We start from the raw sequence: 19,542 nt of genomic DNA on the forward strand, positions 1-19,542 counted from the left end.
TGGAGTAATCTCAATGAGGGCCATGAGGAGTTGACAAGATGTCAGAGAGATATGCAAAGTGGTCATCTTTGCTCAGGTTGTCAGGTAGGGGATGATTGTTGTGGAGGAGTAGGTGGTGAGGGATGGAATAACTACCAGAGAGTTGACAGAGTGCTTTCCAGTGTGTTAAAGAGTTAATGGGAAGTGTAGCATGGAGTCTGGTGCATGTCTGGCACCAGTTCCAATTTTTTAGCACAAAACAAATTTTTGACATTTCTCTTTATTTGTCATTGGTATGTAAGTGTATCCTGGTCACAAGTCTGTATGAAGGAGTGGTGCAAATGAAGGGATTCTCAGAAATGGAGTAAGGCTTGTTCGAGGGAGAATGGGGTGATAAGGATATATGGGGGCTCATTTAGCATCTGGCGAGATCTGCTGCAAAAAGGACACGGCAGAGGGGACATCGACAGATTGCTGGAAAGTTAGGTGGGAGGGGCATCCAGCCATTCAGTCTTTTTATCTGTGGATTCTCAGCAGGCATTCCAATTAGTGTGGGAGTAGTCTTGGACAACTTTTAGATGAAAATGGAAGGGTGCATGTGGATGCAGTGTGTAGGATATGGTGATGAGAACAGGTAGGTGGTCACTTTCAATTGGATCAAGGACTTCTCCAGTGAAGCGTGCAAGAAGGTTGACAGATACTAGGATGACATCTGGAGTGGTTGTGTTTCTGGCATGGTTGTGCTGTGGGATGGGCACAGTGTCACCTTGGGGGGAGTCTGTAAACTGACGCTACTGCTGGAGTATTACAGAGGACTTACTATGGATGTTGAGCTCAGTGTCAATAATAGAGGTGGAAAAGATTGTAAATGTGGGAGAGAAAGTCATTGAGGATGGGGAGATTAGGTCAGATGTAAATGGTGCAAAGCTAAGGTTAGGATTTGGAGGAAGGTGGTAAAAATAAGGAGTTTGGCGGTAGTATTGTACAATGCTGTAGCTGAACAGGGATGTTGCCTCTGGAGGCAAGTTTCAACTCTGTCTCTGGTCAGGGAAAGGGGGTTATCTGTATGGTGGAGGACACAGGGAGAGGTTCAGACATGATATGGTTAGAGGATTGTTTCATTAAGGATGTTGTGTTAGGGCAGAGTATGCAGTAAAAATATGCTGTTCAATCATGGTGAGAGGCTAGGGAGTGGGTTGCATAGTCAGAGGTGGAGAGGGTTTGAATGAGAGTGTCACAGCATGTGAATATGAAACGAACTTGGTTTGATGAGTAGGTGGCTTGGATGTTGAGATGGAATCTGGAGTGGGCACCTTGGGAAATTTGTTGGTGGATATGTGGCCAATGGAATAGGTGGATATTTTGGATAATAAGGGAGAGGAAAGGTGAAGATATCACTGGCAGTAGGAGGTGAGCATTGGGAATTGTTGAGATGAATTGAATTATCAATACTTTGGGTGGGCACAGTTAACTCTGGTTTGAAGGGTGGCAGCTTGGCTTTGCATTTGGTGGAGTAGATAGGGTTGGTATCACTGCAGGTCTGTGTGGAAGTTTATGGATTTAGTAAAATGTGAATCTTTGTGAGGTGTGGTTTTGGTAACAAGAAGGTGTGGGAAACACTTCTTGATTTCAAGTGAGGGTTTGGCATTATGGAATTTGAGTCTGGATGGGATGAGATGAAGATATAAACAGGCAAGGAAGAATATGCATGGCAGAGGTGAGGGCAGTGTGAAGGGGTAGCGGTGTCCATGTGTTAAATGGGAATGGGACTGGTTTGCGGTTTTTGTTAACAGTACTAGTAGTGGTGTCTTTGTTAAGGCTCTTCTGTGGTTTCTCTGAGATAGTGGGATGGAGGGGGAGTTGGGGAACTGTAGATCAGGAAACATCTTGTGGTGCAGGCCCTTCCAGTTAGCTTGAGGTGGTGTGGCAGCTCGTTGACTGGGTGACACATATTGAGACTTTTCGTGTTGTCATGGTAGCACAGCATGATGTTATACTTGCTGGCAGTGAAATATCGGAAGTGGCAGATGTGGGATAAGCTAGAAGTGCAGAACAGGTAAAGGCAGGGATGAGGTCGAAGGGATGGTAGGGTAGACAAAGGAAGTAATTGTAGATGGAAGTGAGACTATGAGTAGGAGAGTGTGGACATAGGTTGGAGGATTGGGGGAAGTGCTCCATTTAGTGACAGTGGGAGCAGGGGATGGGATGGTATCGATGATGGATGTAACAGGAGTGTCCATACTGGGATAATGGAACAGGGCACAGTTAACATGACAATTACTGGCAATGAAGTGTCATCGAAATGATGAAGTATGACAGCATTTGGTATCATGGGTGATATGAGGATGACAACAGTTGCAGGTGGCGAGGATGGTGGTGGCAGTGGAGAAACTGATGGGGACAGAGATGACGAGATGACTGCAGCAGAGGTGGTGAGATACATGTGGCAAGGAGACTGTGACAACAATGATGATGATCCATAGAGTGAGAGGATTATGATGATGAACATGCATGCACATAGAAGCAGTCTTGAAGAAACAAAAAGTAACACACACAACAATTTCTGAATGAGAAGTGTAAGAGAGAGCTCTTACCAGTCCTTGTGGGATGGGAGATGGGTGAATGGCAAACTACTGATCTCGTTCAGGGCATGCCTAGGCCAGTCTAGCCAATAGCCACTGGGAATGAGAGAATCCAAATCTCAGTTGCTTGTGGCTATCTAATCAAAACATATTGTAAATTAAAGTACTTAGCCACGTTTTTCTGTCTGTATGTGAAGGTTAACATATTGATTCACCACAAAGATTAAGTTATTGATTCATGATGAAGGTTTGTGTATATTATTTAATCCTGCTCTGCTAGACATTTCATCCAGCTCTAGAAGCTACCAGGTGCTCATAATTAAAGGGCAGCTACTCACAGAGGTCTAGTGTGGGCTGTAATTAGTATATGGAATCAACAGTTTATAGTTATTGCAGTGCATTAGTATGAAATCAATTTGCAATGGAAAAGAATTAGTTCCAATTTTGGCCACCAGGTGCAGATCTGGCGCTGTGAATGCAAGAAAGAAATATAGAAATGTTTCCATATGTAATGGATTAGGAACAGGAAGTGGGCAGAAAAGGTCAAACAAGTGAGAAAGGCAGCATGTTGATTTTATTATTCACAAAACTTAACACAATTTTATGAGTATGAGCACCAGAGATACAGATGAGGTGTTATACAGCACCAAATTTACACTTGTGGTCAAAATTGTAACTATTTTTTTCAGTGTAAATTAGTTCTTTATTATACATTAGCATATCTACCAAGTTTTGCAGCCACTGTAGCTTAACCAGTTTGGTAGTGAATCTTTGTATTTTGTTTCTTTAGTAATTGAGTTACAATGGCTGTGCTTCTTCATAAACTTTAAAACACATATTTTAATGACAAATAAAAAAAATTGTAGTGGAACATTATTTTATCATACATCAGGTGCAGCACATCTCCTTTCATTGATACAATATTTTCAAAATAATTGTTTCATATTTGCCATAAATTCAACCTGTGTGGCACACAGACATATAGGAGCAACAAAAAAGTTTGGTATTCCATCCATGAAATCAGTATGTATGCAGTTAATACTTGTAGGTCTAATAGTATCTGACTGTGGTACTGCAAATATGCATGAAGTCATATACTACTCTACATCATTCATATGTAAACTGTACTCATACTGACAACAAACAACATCACTGAATAAAGGTTTAACATATGGCATCCAAAAATAACATAGCCCCAATATCACAGAAGTTCATAATGACTGAATGATCTAGATAGATGGAGAATTGCTGCATCCCCATACATCTCTGTGATAGATAGCCTCAAATCAAAGCAGATGCCTGGGGAGGAGATCAAGATAGGTCATATTCTGTAGAAACTGAGAATTGATGTATGGTAGTGCATGGCATAGCTTGTTGCAACCCATTTGACTAATCTGCTATTTAATACCATGTTTGACACTCAATTTTCAGTACTTCTTGAGAGTCACTGTCTGTTTTTATGCCTGTATTCAACCCATTTGACTAATCTGCTATTTAATACCATGTCTGACACTCTCAATTTTCACTACTTCTTGGTATTCACTGTCTGCTTTTATGCCTGTATTCATATGCATTGACCTGCAGGCAGTCAGATTACATTTTGTGGCAAACAGTAGTACACTGAGGTAACAAAAGTCAAGGGACAGCGATATGCTCACATACAGATGGCAGAAGTATCATGTGCTTAAAGTATAAAGTGGCAGTGCATTGGCAGAACTGTCATTTGTATGCAGGCAATTCATGTGAAAAGGTTTCTGACGTAGTTACGGCCTTGTAACGGGGATTAACACACTTTTAACATGGAATGGTAATTCTAGCTAGATGCATGGGGCATTCTATTTTGGAAATTGTTAGGGAATTCAATATTCCTAGATCCACAGTGTTTGAGAATACCAGATTTCAGACACTACCTCTCATGACAGAACAATGCAGTGGCCAAAGGCGTTCACTTAATGACCAAGAGTAGCAGCATTTGTATAGAGTTGTCAGTGCTAACAGACAAGCAACACTATGTGAAATAACTGCAGAAATCGCTGTGGGATATAAAACTAACATTTCCATTGGGACAATACGGCGAAATCTGGCGCTAATGGGCTACAACAGGAGATGATCGACAGGAACGTCTTTGCTAGCAGCACAACATTGCCTGCAGTGTCCCTCCTGAGCTCTTCACCATACTGGTTGAATCTTGGATTAATGGAAAAATATGGGCTGGTCAGAGGAGTCCTGATTTGTTAGTAAGAACAGATGGTAGGGTTCGAGTGTGGCACAGATCCCACGAAGCCAAGCACCCAAGTTGTCAACGAAGCACCTGAGCAAGCTGATGATAGCCCCATAATGGTGTGGGCTCTGTTTTCATGGAATGGACTGGGTTCCATGGTCCACCTGAACTGATTAGTGGCTGGAAATGGTTAACTTCGGTTACTTGCAGACCATTTGCAACCATTCATGGACTTCATGTCTCCAAACAATGATGGAATTTTTATGGATGACAATGTGCCACGTCACCAGGTCACACTTATTCACAATTGGTTTCAAGAACATTATGGAAAATTTGAGCGAATAATTTGGCCACCTACCAAACATTTATGAGTCATAATCAAGAGATCAGTTCATGTATAAAATATGGCACCAGCAAAATTTTTGAAATTATGGATGGCTTTAGAGGGAGAATGGCTCAAAAGGCAAAGGGATGTCTGCTGTGATGTTAGGATGTACCCCATGCATGACTTTTGCCACTTCAGTGTAAACCACTTCACTGTGATTTGATGAAGGGTGTGTGTCCTGATCAGATATATCTGGTGGCCCATATGTGCATTCCTGTGGCTCAACAAGTGCTCTTGCAGCTGATAGATGTTCAAACAGATGTGTGTCCTGCTCCAACATGGCTGCTTGTACTGCATCAGGAGGCTGCTGCTGAGCTGCTGAAAAGAAGGAAAATATATAAATACTTGTGCACATACACATAAACACATAACAAACAGTGAGAAGAAATGGTTAGGTTAATAATAGCAATAATAATAATAATAGCACTTACTCTTGAATGTAGCAGTATTCTTCTTGTTCTTCTTCTTCTTATTCTGCCTGGCGGATCTCTGCTGCTGATGCCCCATCACAGTGAACAGAATGCAACTGACTCAGGTGGCAGGTGACCTGCAGCACCTTCATGACACAGTCTGCCATCTTGTGACATCATAACCTGCCGCAGTCTGCCATTGCCAACCATCTTGTCTGCCACAATATGCCATCTTGTCTGTCACAGTCCGCCCTCTTGTCCACCATAGTCCGCCATCTTGTCTGCCCTAGTCCGCCATCTTGTCCGTGGTGAATTACCAATGAATTCGTTGCAGTCTGTTTCATTTTGAATTAATTTACTGAGATGTATGGTTCTCATCGCCAGAAATGTTAAATGATCAAAGGCTGTTTAATACCACTATCACTGATTCTGCTCTTAATTTGCCTGTAACTGACTATGATTGACATTAATCTTGGATGTTCTATAAAATTACTTATCTTTGATCAAAACGTTAACAAAATGCTGTTTATTATTTCAAAAAGATTCATCCAATTTCGAAAGATATTCCACATGATTTTAACTTTTGCATCAAAACTAAAAGTCTACCTTGCCGCCTTTTGTCGGTGCAGCAGTAGACAGTAGGAGACTCCCTTGTGCAACTATCTCACTTGCTCGTTTTTGTGGCATTTTCCACGGTTACAAGAATGTAGCGAAAATTTCATTTTTCAACGAAAGAGAGCAATAATAGCAATGACTGCATGTGCAATTACGTGTAAGAGCGTTTGTTAACAATAAGCTAGCTTCATTGTGTATGTATTGTAACTGAAGAAAGTTTCACAAGCCAAGATTTCTATAAAAGTATTTTACTGTATGAACGGCTTCAACAAAGCTACACTGTCATCATCGAAACTTAGGCTAATAGACAGGAAGTTCGCAAAGGAGAAGACAGAGAGAGAGAGGAAGAGGAGGAGGCATGTTGTGTGGGTAGCCTCGGCATGCCTTTCAGGGGTAATACCTGCAGATTGACACAACTGAGCAGAGAGATGTGGGAAGAAGGAGATATATAGCGAAACAGGGGAGAATGAGAGCTGGACAGAGATATGGAAGAGGAAGAGATGGACAGAGAGAGGGGGTGGAGGAGATTGATAGATAGTTCGGCAAAGTGAGTACAGAAAAGGGGAGTAGGAGAAGGATATCTACAGTGAGAGGGAGGGATGCAGGAAAAAAGTGGAGAAAGGTGAGGGGGAGGTGGTGATGGACAAATGGGTGGGAGGAGGATATGGACAGAGGGAGGGGGGCAAGAAGTTGTGGTCAGGGAAAGGGGAGAAGGAGATGGAGAGTGGGAAGGAGGAGATAGACGTATGGAGGTGGGAGGATAAGGGGGGCAGAGAGGTGGAAGGGGGGAAGTGGTGAACACATCTGTGTCGAATGTGCATGTCGGCAAATCTGTGGAGAAAATGCCAAAATAATTGTGTGTGTGTGTGTGTGTGTGTGTGTGTGTGTGTGTGTGTGTGTACAAGTGTACAAGCTAGGAAATTTGGAAAGGATCCACAACTGCTAAATATGTATGGGAATTGGATAAATGTCCTAATCTCAGGTATCTCTGAGAATTGCATCACAACTCAAAATTTTGGCTCCTTCTCGCGATTTTGACCATTTTTAAGGTATTCGTAAGGAGTTTTTGATTTTCAGTGTTGTAAATGCTTTTTTTACATTTTTGTACACAATTATAAAACTTCAGAATATACATTTTCCGTTATTTTGGATACTCTGTGATAGGAATAAGCATTGGTTTTCTGAACTACAACTTCATGAAGTAGGAACATACAACTGACCACACAAAAAACACTCTGCTCATAAAGCAGTTCTAACATGTTTGAGCGCCTGACCTTCAACCTTTTTTTACTGTTATTATGAAACCTTGATTGGGAAATGAGTTCACTTTCAATGAACAGTAGGGACCATTGGTATAGTGGAAACGACAGTGACCACCCGAGCCGCTGGATCTGTTAGGACAGTAGCTTCAGTGACACTGTTTTGCACAGATTAAACCTACGAGAGGGAGAGCAATACTGAGTTTCGGACTTCCTACATTGGTTTTCTGTTAAAAACGACTGCAACAGCATCCCTCCCAGAACCGATTGCGGTCTTCTGTTTTGGAGCTGCATCGTAGATTTGAATGAGAACCTCAGACGATTCTGTGACGATTTGATTGTGGATTTTTCGACCACTCCACTAAAAAGTCAGGCGTGCACTACACACAGAAAGTGGCAACTAGCGTAGCAGAGTACATTCTTGTGATTGGTTTGATGTAGCCTACCATGAGTTCCTCTCCTGTGACAACCTTTTCATCTCACAGTAGAAATTGCAATCTGTGTCCTGAATTATTTGCTGAATGTATATAGAGAGTTTCAGGGAGAGCATTAGGGAACGATTGACAAGAACAATGGAAGGAAATACAGTACAGGAAGAATAGGTAGGTTTGAGAGATTAAATAGTGAATGCAGCAGAGGATCAATTAGGTAAAAAGACGAGGGAAATCCTTGGGTAACATAAGCAATATTGAATTTAATTGATGAAAGGAGAAAATACAAAAATGCAGTAAATGAAGCAGGCAAAAAGGAACACAAATGTCTCAAAAATGAGACTGTCAGAAAGTGCAAAATGTCTAAGCAGGCATGGAGAGAGGAAAAGTGTAAGGATGTAGAGGCATATGTCACTAGGGATAAGATAGACACTGCCTACAGAAAAATTAAAGAGACCTTCAGAGAAAAGAGAACCACTTGTACGAATATCAAGAGCACAGATGGAAACCAAGTTCTAAGCAAAGAAGGGAAAGCAGAAAGGTGGAAGGAGTATATAGAGGATCTATACAAGGCGATGTACTTGAGGACAATATTATGGAAATGGAAGATGATGTAGGTGAAGATGAAATGGGAGATATGATACTGCATGCAGAGTTTGACAGAGCACTGAAAGACCGAAGTCTAAACAAGGCCCTGGGAGTAGACAACATTCCATTAGAACTACTGATAGCCTTGGGAGAGCCAGACCTGACAAAACTCTACCAAGTGGTGAGCAAGATGTATGAGACAGGCGAAATACCATCAGACTTCAAGAAGAATATAATAATTCCAATTCCAAAGAAATCAGGTGCTGACAGATGTCAAAATTACCGAACTATCACTTTAATGAGTCATGGCTGCAAAAAATACTAATACGAATTCTTTACAGACAAATGGAAAAGCTGGTAGAAACCAACCTTGGAGAAGATCAGTTTGGATCCCACAGAAATGTTGGAACGTGAGGCAATACTGACCCTACAACATATCTTAGAAGAGAAATTCGGAGTAGGTATTAAAATCCATGGAGAAGAAATAAAAACTTTGATGTTTCCCAATGACATTGTAATTCTGCCCGAGACAGCAAAGGACCTGGAAGAGCTGTTGAGCAGAAGGGACAGTGTCTTGAAACGAGGATATAAGATGAACAGCAACAAAAGCAAAACGAGGACAATGGAATGTAGTCGAATTAAATCAGGTGATGCTGAGGGAATTAGGTTAGGAAATGAGACACTTAAAGTAGTAGACGAGTTTTGCTATTTTGGGAGCAAAATAACTGATGATGGTCGAAGTAGAGAGGGCATAAAATGTTGACTAGCAATGGAAAGGAAAGCGTTTCTGAAGAGGAGAAATTTGTTAACATCAAGCATAGATTGAAGTGTCAGGATGTCTTTTCTGAAAGTATTTGTATGGAGTGTAGCCATGTATGGATGTGAAACACGGCTGATAAATAGTTTAGACAAAAAGAGAACAGAAGCTTTCGTACTTCATACCTCCTCATAAGTTATGATGAGGTACTGAACAGAATTGGGGAGAAGATAAATTAGTGATACAACTTAAGTAGAACATGGGATCGGTTAGTAGGACATTTTCTGAGGCATCAAATGACCACCAATTTGGTACTGGAGGGCAGTGCGGAGGGTAAAAATCGTAAAGGAAGACCAAGAGATGAATACACTAAGCAGATTCAGAAGGACATAGGTTGAAGTAGGTATTGGGAGATGAAGAAGCTTGCACAAAACAGAGTATCATGGAAGCTGCATCAAACCAGTCTCTGGACTGAAGACCACAACAACAAAAACATTCCAATCTCAGTCTTCCTCTACTTCCATGGAAGTTATTCCCTGCTGTCTTGACAGATATCTTACCACTGTATCCCTTCTTCTTGTCAGTGTTTTCCATATATTTCTTTCCCCACCGATTCTGCAGCCCCCCTCGTTTCTTCACTTTCAGTCCACCTAATTTTCAATAATCTTCTGTAGTGTCACATCTCAAATGCTTCGATTCACACCAGTTCCAGGTTTTCCACAATCCATGTTTCACTAACATACAATACTATGCTCGAAACATACATTCTCAGTAATTTCTTCCCCAAATTAACACTAATTTTTGATAATATTAGCCTTTTCTTAGCCAGGAATGCCTTTTTTTTCCGCTGCCAGTCTGGTTTATGTGTCCTCCTTGCTCTGTGGGTCAAGGGTTAATTTTCCTACCTAGGTACCTGAATCCCATAATTTCTCTAAATTGTGATTACCAGTTCTGACGTTTAATTTCTAAGGATTCTCATCTCTGATGCTTCTCGTAATTTTCGTCTTTGTTTGATTTACTCTCAATCCATATTCTGTAGTCATTAAATTGTTCATTCCAATCAACAGAGCCTGTAATTCTTCTTAACTTTCACTGAGAATAGCTTTGTCATCAACGAAAGACTACAGCCAATTTTAAGCCCTTTATAATCCAAGAACTTCATACTTCCACTTTTATTGTTCCCTTTTGGTACTTCTACACATCAAATATTACCAATTTTTCCCTATAGCTTACCCCTATATCTCTGAGAATTCCGAACACCTTGCCACATTTTACATTGTTGAACACTTTTTACATGTTGACAAATCCTATGAATGTGTCTTGATTTTTCTTCAGTCTCGCTTCCATTATCAGTCACAATGTCAGAACTGTCTTTCCAGAGCCTTTAGCTTTCTTAAAGCCAAACCGCTCGTCTTCTAAGAAATCCGCAATTTTCTTTTCCATTCTTTTGTATCTTAGTCTTGTCAGCAACTTGGATGCATGAGCTGTTAAGCTGATTGTGCGGTAATTGTCGCACTTGTCAGTTATTGCAGTCTTTGGAATTGTGTGGATGATATTTTTCCAAAAGTCAGATAGTATGTGGCCACACTCATACATTCTACATACGAAAGTGGACAGTCGTTTCGTTGCTGTTTCGCCCAATGATTTTAGTAATTCTGATGGAATGTTATCTATACCTTTCTGCCTTATTTGATCTTAAGTCGTCCAAATTTCTTTTAAATTCCAATACGTAATCCCTTATGTCTTCTCTACTGACTCATGTTTCTTCTTCTATCACGTTTTCAGACAAGTTATTTACTTCATAAAGGCCTGTAGTGTAGTCTTTCCACCCATCCGCTCGTCCTCTACATGAAACAGTGCAATTTCCACTGCACTCTTAATGTTACTGCCCTTGCTTTTAATCTCACCAAAGGTTGTTTTGACTTTTCTGTGTGCTGAATCAGTTCTTCTGACAGTCATTTCTTTTTCTATTTCTTCACATTTTTCATACAGCAATTAATATTTATTTCATTCCTGAGTGACATATCTCTGTGTTCCTGAATTTCTATGAAAATTTCTTTATGTCTTTTTCTCATCAATTAGCTAAAGTATTTGTTTTGTTACTCATGGTTTCCTCACAGTTAACTTTCTTGCACCTATGTTGTTTTCAAACGCTGCGATATTTTTAGAGATGTACATTCCTCCTCAACTGAACTGCCTACTGTGCTATTCATTATCGTAGTATCTACAGAGAACTTCATATTTCTCTGTTCCTTAGTATTTCTGTATCTCACTTCTTTGCACATTGATTTTTCCTGACTCATCTTTTTTTTAACTTACCTGATTTCGGAATCTCTGCCTGACTATGAGGTAATCTAACTGAAATCTTTCTGCCTCTTCTTGTTTCCAAGTGTATCTCCTTCTCTTGTGATTTTTGAACCAAGTATTTACATACTGCTATGTCCTCTATCACTCCTGCTAACAAGCCCATATTCTCCTGTAACCCTCTTTGACCTCTTTCCTACAACCACATTCCAATCCCCTATGATTACTAGATTTTGATCTTCCTTTCCATAGTGATTTACCCATTCAGTATTCTCATATACTGTGTCTATCTCTTCATCTTCTCTTCAAGCTGAACAGATGGACTTTTACTTCTTGATGGCAGTCATCTCCACAAAGATAATGAAAACTATTGTAAATTTAAGACCATATTGTGAAACTTCTTTGAAAACATACCTCATTGGCTCACAGAGTGATGACATGACTGAAACATATGTAGTGATGAGAAAGTATTTTTCCACATCTACATATATTCTACTCAAGTCATGGTGCATGTTGGACGGTACATAATACCACTTCCAGTCATTTCCTTTTCTGCTCCTCTTGCAAATAATGTGAGGGGAAGAATGACTGTCTGTAGGCCTCTGTATGAACCCTAATTTCTCTTTGTGGTTATTATGCAAATTCTTCATTGGCAGAAGTAGAACAGTTCTGCAGTCAGCTTCAAATGCTGGGTCTCTAAATGTCCTCAACAGCATTTTCCAAAAAGAATGTCATCTTCCTTCCTGGGATTCCCCCTGGAGTTCATGAAGCAGTCTTTATAATAAGCATGTGTTGATGTCACCTACTAGTAGCAAATCTAGCAGCCCATCCCTGAATTGTTTTGATGTCTTCCAATACCAAAGTCAACCATTTGCCTTGCCTGCTACCATCCTTATGTGCTTGTTCCATTTGATATCAGTTTGCAGATTTAGGTGTAGATATTTAACTGATGTGACTATGTCAATACTGCATATTCGAACACTATGGAATTGTTTCTCGTCATCATCTGCATTAGATTACATTTTTCTGCATTTAGAGTAAGCTGTCATTCATAATGCCAACTAGAAATTTTCTCTAAGTCATCTTGTATGCTCCTGCAGTCACTCAGTGACGACACCTTTCTGTACCCCACAGCATCATCAGCAAACAGTGCAGATTGCAGATTGCGGGAATTCTCTTGTCTCAAATGGTTTGTGAAACTAAGTTTGGTTAAAGATTGCAACAAAATGTTATTAATTTTTACAATAATCAAGCAGAATTGTAAAAAAATTCTCAGAGAGTACAGTCACCAAATAATTCATAGTAACTGAGATTTTCCAGTTCATCTGCTCCAGATATCATAATATAATGGGTAATTCTGAACTGATTCTTTATTTGTTCATTTGCATACTATCTTCAGTTACCACACAGGCTTCAGTCTCTTAATGAAAACGATATTACATTAAATACATAAACTCATTGAGTATTAAACAGATGTAAGGACAACAAGAACGTTATTACAGTGATAAAACATACAATTTTCATAAGATACCATATACAGCATTTAATATAATCTGTAAGTTGCTTAAATGTCATGGTAGAAAAGGATAAACATGGAATAAAGAGAAGACAGAATGAAAGGAAGAAAGTTAAACTATAAATGAAAACTCAATTGAAGATACAATAGGAAATAAGTAAACTAACAAATCAAAGAAAAATACCTAAAGGCGAGAAGTGGCCAAGAACAGTTGAACTTTTGAGAGACAGGTAGATGTTCTCAAATCAAAACCAGTTAATTCTTCCAACTGAGTGGGCTATACATTCTGAATAGTACTTAATTTAGATGTCCACTTACATCAGTATCGATTGTATAATTTGTGCAAATCAAATTCAGTAGTCTAAAATGGTGTAATATTAGTATTATTTAGAAGTGAATTAAAATATATTGTCTTAAAAATTAGTATTAATTTTTCCTAATATCCTTCATTTTTGTTAATCATGTATTAGGCTGACATAGCGTAATTAATACTTTTTACCTTGGTATTATCTGAGTGCCCAATGTTCTATTAGTCCATCTCCTCCTCCCCACTCTCTGTCCATCACCTTCTTCAACCCCTCTCTGTCCATCTTCTCTTTCCCCTCTCTCTGTCCAGCTCCTAGAAATGCCCACCCCAACTCTCTTTCCATCTACTTCTGCCCCTCTCTCTGTCCATCTCATCCAACCTCTGTCTCTGTCCTATCTGGTTTTCCCTCCTCTCTCAGCCCATCTACTCCTCCCCCCTGTACATCTCCCTCAACCCCCTTTGTGCGCCTCCCCCTCCCCCTCTCTTTGTCCATAACCTGACTCTCCCTCTATCCATCCCCTCTCTCTGTCCATCTCCTCCTCCCTCTCTTCCTGTTCATCTCCTCCTCTTTCCTTTCTTTGTTCATCTCCTCCTATCCTCTGTCTCTCTGTGCATCCTCCTCTCTTCCTTTTCTCTGTCCATTTCCTCTTCATTTCTCTCTGTTCATCTCTTCCCCCTCCCTCTCTCTACCTACCCCTTCCTCCCCCTGTCTCTGTCCATCTCCTCCTTTCTTTTGTCCATCTCCTCCTTTCTTTGTTAATCTCCTCCTCTCATCTTTCTCTATGTCCATCCCCTCCTCCCCCTCTCTATCGATCTCCTACTCCCACTATCTTTGTCTAACCCTCCTCCCACCATCTATCGATCTCCTACTCCCACTATCTTTGCCTATCTCCTTCTTCCCCCTGTCTTTGTCTGTTCATCTCCTCTTCCCCCCCTCTCTCTCCACATTGCCACCCTTACCCTAACCATAGGTTGGTGGTTCTTAACCCCATAGTTTTTCTTTCCGTAGTGTAACTAATATGTGTACCAAATTTTGTTGTAATCGTTCCAGGGGCTTACAATGAGCTATTTATGCAAGGATTTGCTTGTGAACACATTTGCCAAATATATTTAACATATTTCACATGTATCTCTGGTGAATTTCACCCTGAAATTTTATTTTCATACAGCTCAATGTTTATGACATCATATCTCCTTAACTGCTGTACAGAGGTATAATTTTGCAGGTAGATCCAGTGATCTATGTGGGTACTGTTTATGCTCTTTTTGGTGAATGGAGTTAGTAGTAAAGAAGTAATAACTGAAAGTCATGCATGATGCTGCAATATTCGTGCATCATGGGATATACTTGTTTTTCACTGCCTCCCCTTTGATAGATAGGTGGTTCCCACTTCTAGAATGATTCTTTCCAGACAGTAACTGATACATATACCATGTTTGGTTGAAATTGGTTTTGGAAGAGATATGTTCCATGTATACATACAAACACTTTTATAATGTGTCTGGATACCACATTTTATACACGATTTTTAAATTATGTACTCTTAAGTTAACCTTAAATTACATTTTCAGCTCTTATAACAACGAACACTCAATGACAGAAACGAAAATAGTATAGTTAACAAGAATTAAGACTAAGATTAGGAAGTCTCGAAAAATTCAGGAATTATATCATTTGCATGTATAGTAAGGCACAAAATTGCCCTTGACATTGACAAGGAAACATCTGCATAAATGGTAAAAATTTCTATTTTTTGTAACTTCCTTAATAAATAAAATACAGTTCTCTAAAAATATGGTCAGTAATACAGCTAATTTCGTTCTCACTTCATTTGTGAAAAATAGGCTTTTACTTTACAACTGCTGGAGGTATAATTATTAATTTTCATACTTTGTTGGTTTCCTTATTTTCCAAAGTCTTGTGAAAATTTTCCAAACAATAACTGAAACGATTTATATTTGACTTCAGTTAGGTTTAAAGAGCACCTTCCACCCATATTGAAAACACTCAATAAAAGTGTCAATTTTACAAGAAACCATATTCAATATTTGCCAACGACATACAGTTAAATTGTCATTGTAATAAATTGAAAATTGAATAAACTCGAATCTCGCAACACAAAGTTACTTTAAGAGAGGAAAGAAACATGTACTCTTGCAGAAGAGATCATAAAAGAAACCAATTTGTGTAGGCCAATGAAATAACCGATTATCTAACTTAAATTCTCAATCACCAAAACCTGTACATTCTGACTTAAGCGCGTTACTACCCGAAAATGAGGTACAGTAAGCAAAAGTTCATCAAGTTTGAATCACAAGTGAGGCTGGCCAAGTGGCGATGTGTTCTCGCCTCTCTTAATTCAAAGATTTTTGTTGCGTATAGTGTGACAAGCAGAAAAAAGTTAAGAAATATTCTACAGACACACTGATTATCAAAATAAAACACACAGATTAAAACCACGCTTCTTGAATTATTGATGAACACAAGGTTACGCAATACAAGCAGTCATAGCGTCGTAGATTTCAGCGATAAAAGCTACTTACCTTCAATCAAAAACTGTTTGTGTTGATCATCTTTCCAGTACATGTGTATGCCACAGCGTTAAAATTTACCTTCTAAACTTAAGAATGCTCTTTGAGGACAATGCATTTACAATTATGGAAACAAGACTAATGCTCAGAATTTCATTTAAAATAATCACGAGAACTCTGTGAATGATGGATATAAACACGAATCTAGTTTCAAACTAATTCATTTTATAAATTACATATTTACATAAAGCAGATGTGAAGCTACTCGTGATGAAACAACACAAACTGAGTATGAAAGTTTCGCGCTTGTTAAAAAGACAACACGATTCGTATATCAGATTAAGTGATAGACTTAAATAGGAACAACTCAATGTTTCAACTCTGACATGCTTCACTGTGATAACATCAGGGGCTGAGAACTTTGCATGTGAAGACGTCAATCATAATTATGAGTATTACGCAACATACATCGAATTTTCTTACTGTTTACTTCTTGTAATACAAAAATCGAACTGCGGTGTTAGCTCCTGTTCGTTTTCTTTCCCAGTGACTGACAGCAAACACTTGAAGAGTTTAGAGGGAACCGGGATGGTAACAATGTGTTAGCGCTTATTCGTTTTGTCCGCGAACCCACAACTAACGACAGTAACATCATTCGACCAAAATTCCAACGTTACGCTGCAGATTGAAAGTCATTTTATGGTTACGCCTGATGATGCAATATTACATCCCTAAAAAGCGTCAAACTAAATTTTCTAATCATAAGCAGTACCGCGGTAAAGGGAATTATGTAGCATAAGTTTCGGATGTGTGGATGAGAAGTGCTTACCCGTTCACTGGGCTGCGGGGCTGTCAGGGGGCGCTGCTGCCTGGGGTAGTCGGCTGGCGACGTCTTCACCTCAGCAAGCGTCCAACCAGTTCGAGGCCTCGAGCTCAACTGGTGCGCGGCAGGCCGCGCGCTCCGCACTAATACCCTCTGGCGGCCCACGCCTGACATGCGCAGAAAGCGCGCGCGCGGAAATCGATTGCCGGCGGCGCTCGTAGGTGGCTCTGATTCGCTGCCCTCTGATTTCCGGCGCTGCGAAGCGACAGGTGAGCCACGAATCACACGCGCTGGCGCTAACGCGCTTCCCGTGTCTTGTGGGAGGGTGCGGGAGGGGGGAGGGTCGAGACAGCCCAGGGGCCGACTGCGCAGGTGTGGGCCACCAAGTGGCCTGCGACCAGTTCACTCCCCGGCGCACCGCCGCGCAAATAACAAAAGAGATGCGCGTAAATAGCTGCTACCCGCCGCGCAGAAAACCGTTTGAATTTTCCAGACGGTCTTTGCTATTCGCAACGGCGCAGGCAATTACTAGCAATGTCGTTCAATATTCTCGTGTCTTAAGTTCGTCGGTGTGGCCGTTTTCTGCAACAAGTTAATAAATATTCGCTCTATACGTTCAAACGCCTTTTTCTCGCTACAGTATATTTAATTTTCAGAAGCGTTTTTTGTCTTTTCTGAAGGCATCTTCATTAGATTTCTTTTTTGGAATAATGTACATTTTTGTTTTTGAAACAGTTCGCAGTTGCTACAAAAGCAAATTGTTGCTTACTGTTACTTGTCAGACAGATCAGCGTTTCGTCTCATCTGGTCATAGGTTAGGAACGGCACATCGACTTCTATTTCCAAAATTCATAGAATCTATTTTTTTTTCTTTTTCCTACCTCACAGAAAGTTGAGAGAAGGTGAAGGATGTAAACACTTCATGGGAGATGTGGCAATAACTTTAGATTTACAGTACATGCGGCATCATGCTTTTGCTGTAAGAAGATTTTTCTTAGCTTATAGGTAAAAACGAAGCCGTGTATTGTTAAAACAATTTACTGCAGGCGCCCTAAAACGGCGAAACACGTCTGGAAAGTAAATATATTGCAGCAAGAAAGAGGCTTTCGTATATGTAGTATCTATCTGTCCATCCAGTTGCCCCAACTCTCCAACGCGAGCAGTTATCTGAAACTCGTGAGTGTAAGTCGAGTCGTGTTTATAGACAGAATTTTAGCTTATGCGCCGTTCGTTTATATGATGTAATATCTTGCTGTTGCTTCCTTTCGTATACCCACTTACTATCACAGAATATTTTTGTTTATTCCTCTTGTTTTCTGGTTCATTACAGACAGCTTGTATTCATATACACCATACTCTGCATAGAAGTGTACTTTACTGAAAGTGACGTTAAAATTGTTTTTAGACGTCGGGATCTGTTTAAGTGTACTTTTAATCGCAAATGGCTCTGGCGCCCTTACCAGACGAGGCGGTGCAGTCTCTACGACAATAGACTGTTCTGCTGTTCAAATGGCGTACGGTTTTCGACGATTTCGCTAATCCAGTTCATAAATTTTCCAGACTAGTGACTTCGTCACAGAGGTAGGTGACGCGTTGCTCTGCAGTTGTGTGTGTTAGTGTCCGTTTGCAGTGACTTGCCGGATGGTGACATTGTTATCCCAGATCTTGCTTTCTAGGAAGTGTGACCCGATAGTAATAACTCATCATAATAACTAACCATAAATGAAATAAAGCAATTCGTATACCAAATTAGAAAGCAAAAGACTTAAGAGATGTGAGTGCACTTGCAATGCAGATATTTAAATCCAATCTCCAATGGCAAACTTCGCACGAAGTCTGCGTTGCAGTCGACTTGAACAACAAATATAATACTATTCAAAATGATTTCGGGCTTGCAGCCGGTTGTCGTTAGCTTTCATCCACGATGGAAGCTAACGACGACCGACTGCAAGCCCGATATATTTTTGAATATTTAGTTCGCCGGGAAAATTTTAAATTTCACAAATATAACACTTTTCTTCAAATCTCTATCACTTTCTCTAGTAGCTACTGCTCATCAAATAAGTGTAGACAAATATTTCGTTGCAACAGGCAACCGATATGGGTAACTGGTGGCATTAGTACGTCACGTAGGAGAAACCGGGAGTTGTTTTCTGGTTCATCACAGATAGCTTGTGTTTATATAGACCGCACTCTGCATGGAATTGTAGCACGTTGAAAGTGATGTTAAAATTGTTTTTGGACTTAGAGAACGTATGAAGAGATCGTATGAAGAACACTCAGAGTTCGGTAACAGATTTTTACAAAAAAGCATGAAAACAATTTGGTCAACTATGAAAGAGGTATCAGGGCAGAACGCGGGTGCTCAACGCAATACACTTCTCTTGTGAGAGAATGAAACTGCTACTGATCCACTAGAGTTCTTTAAAATCTTTACGAATCATTTCCTGTCATCAAAAATTTTAGTGGCACAGAAATGCAGAATCTCTAAAAGCTTGTATTTGAAGGCAGTACATCATTTGCAGCTACACGTAGCAAACAAAGATGAAACTGTATCACTTATTTGTTATAAAAGAGTAGATTACGAAGATCGGTGCATCATACATTGCTTCGGAACTCAGTCACCTGTGGAACTAATGTTTCAGGTGTTGTCAAGTTCCTGATAGACTGAAATAGTCATTAGAAAAAACATTTTGTAATAAGGTTGAAGGAAATAACGCTGACAGTTACTACCCCGTTTCTTTGTTACCATTGCTTACAAAAGAAAGCAGTGTACAGGAGAGTAGTTGCACATCCCACTGTACGTAATTTGTTGTCTCTCTTAGGAAGGGCT

At 40.0% G+C, this 19,542-nt stretch overlaps 1 protein-coding gene across 1 annotated transcript in view; it reads right to left on the minus strand.

The window, feature by feature from the left end:
* LOC126456837 (uncharacterized) overlaps nt 1-16,819 on the minus strand; it is a 332,607-nt gene extending 315,788 nt beyond the window's left edge. Inside the window, exon 1 of the mRNA XM_050092649.1 lies at nt 16,716-16,819. The gene's annotated coding sequence lies outside the window, so the exon portion shown is untranslated. The remainder of the gene's footprint in view (nt 1-16,715) is intronic.
* Between the last annotated feature and the right edge of the window lie 2,723 nt (nt 16,820-19,542).

Source organism: Schistocerca serialis, chromosome 1, assembly GCF_023864345.2.
Source record: "Schistocerca serialis cubense isolate TAMUIC-IGC-003099 chromosome 1, iqSchSeri2.2, whole genome shotgun sequence".
Taxonomy (NCBI): domain Eukaryota; kingdom Metazoa; phylum Arthropoda; class Insecta; order Orthoptera; family Acrididae; genus Schistocerca; species Schistocerca serialis.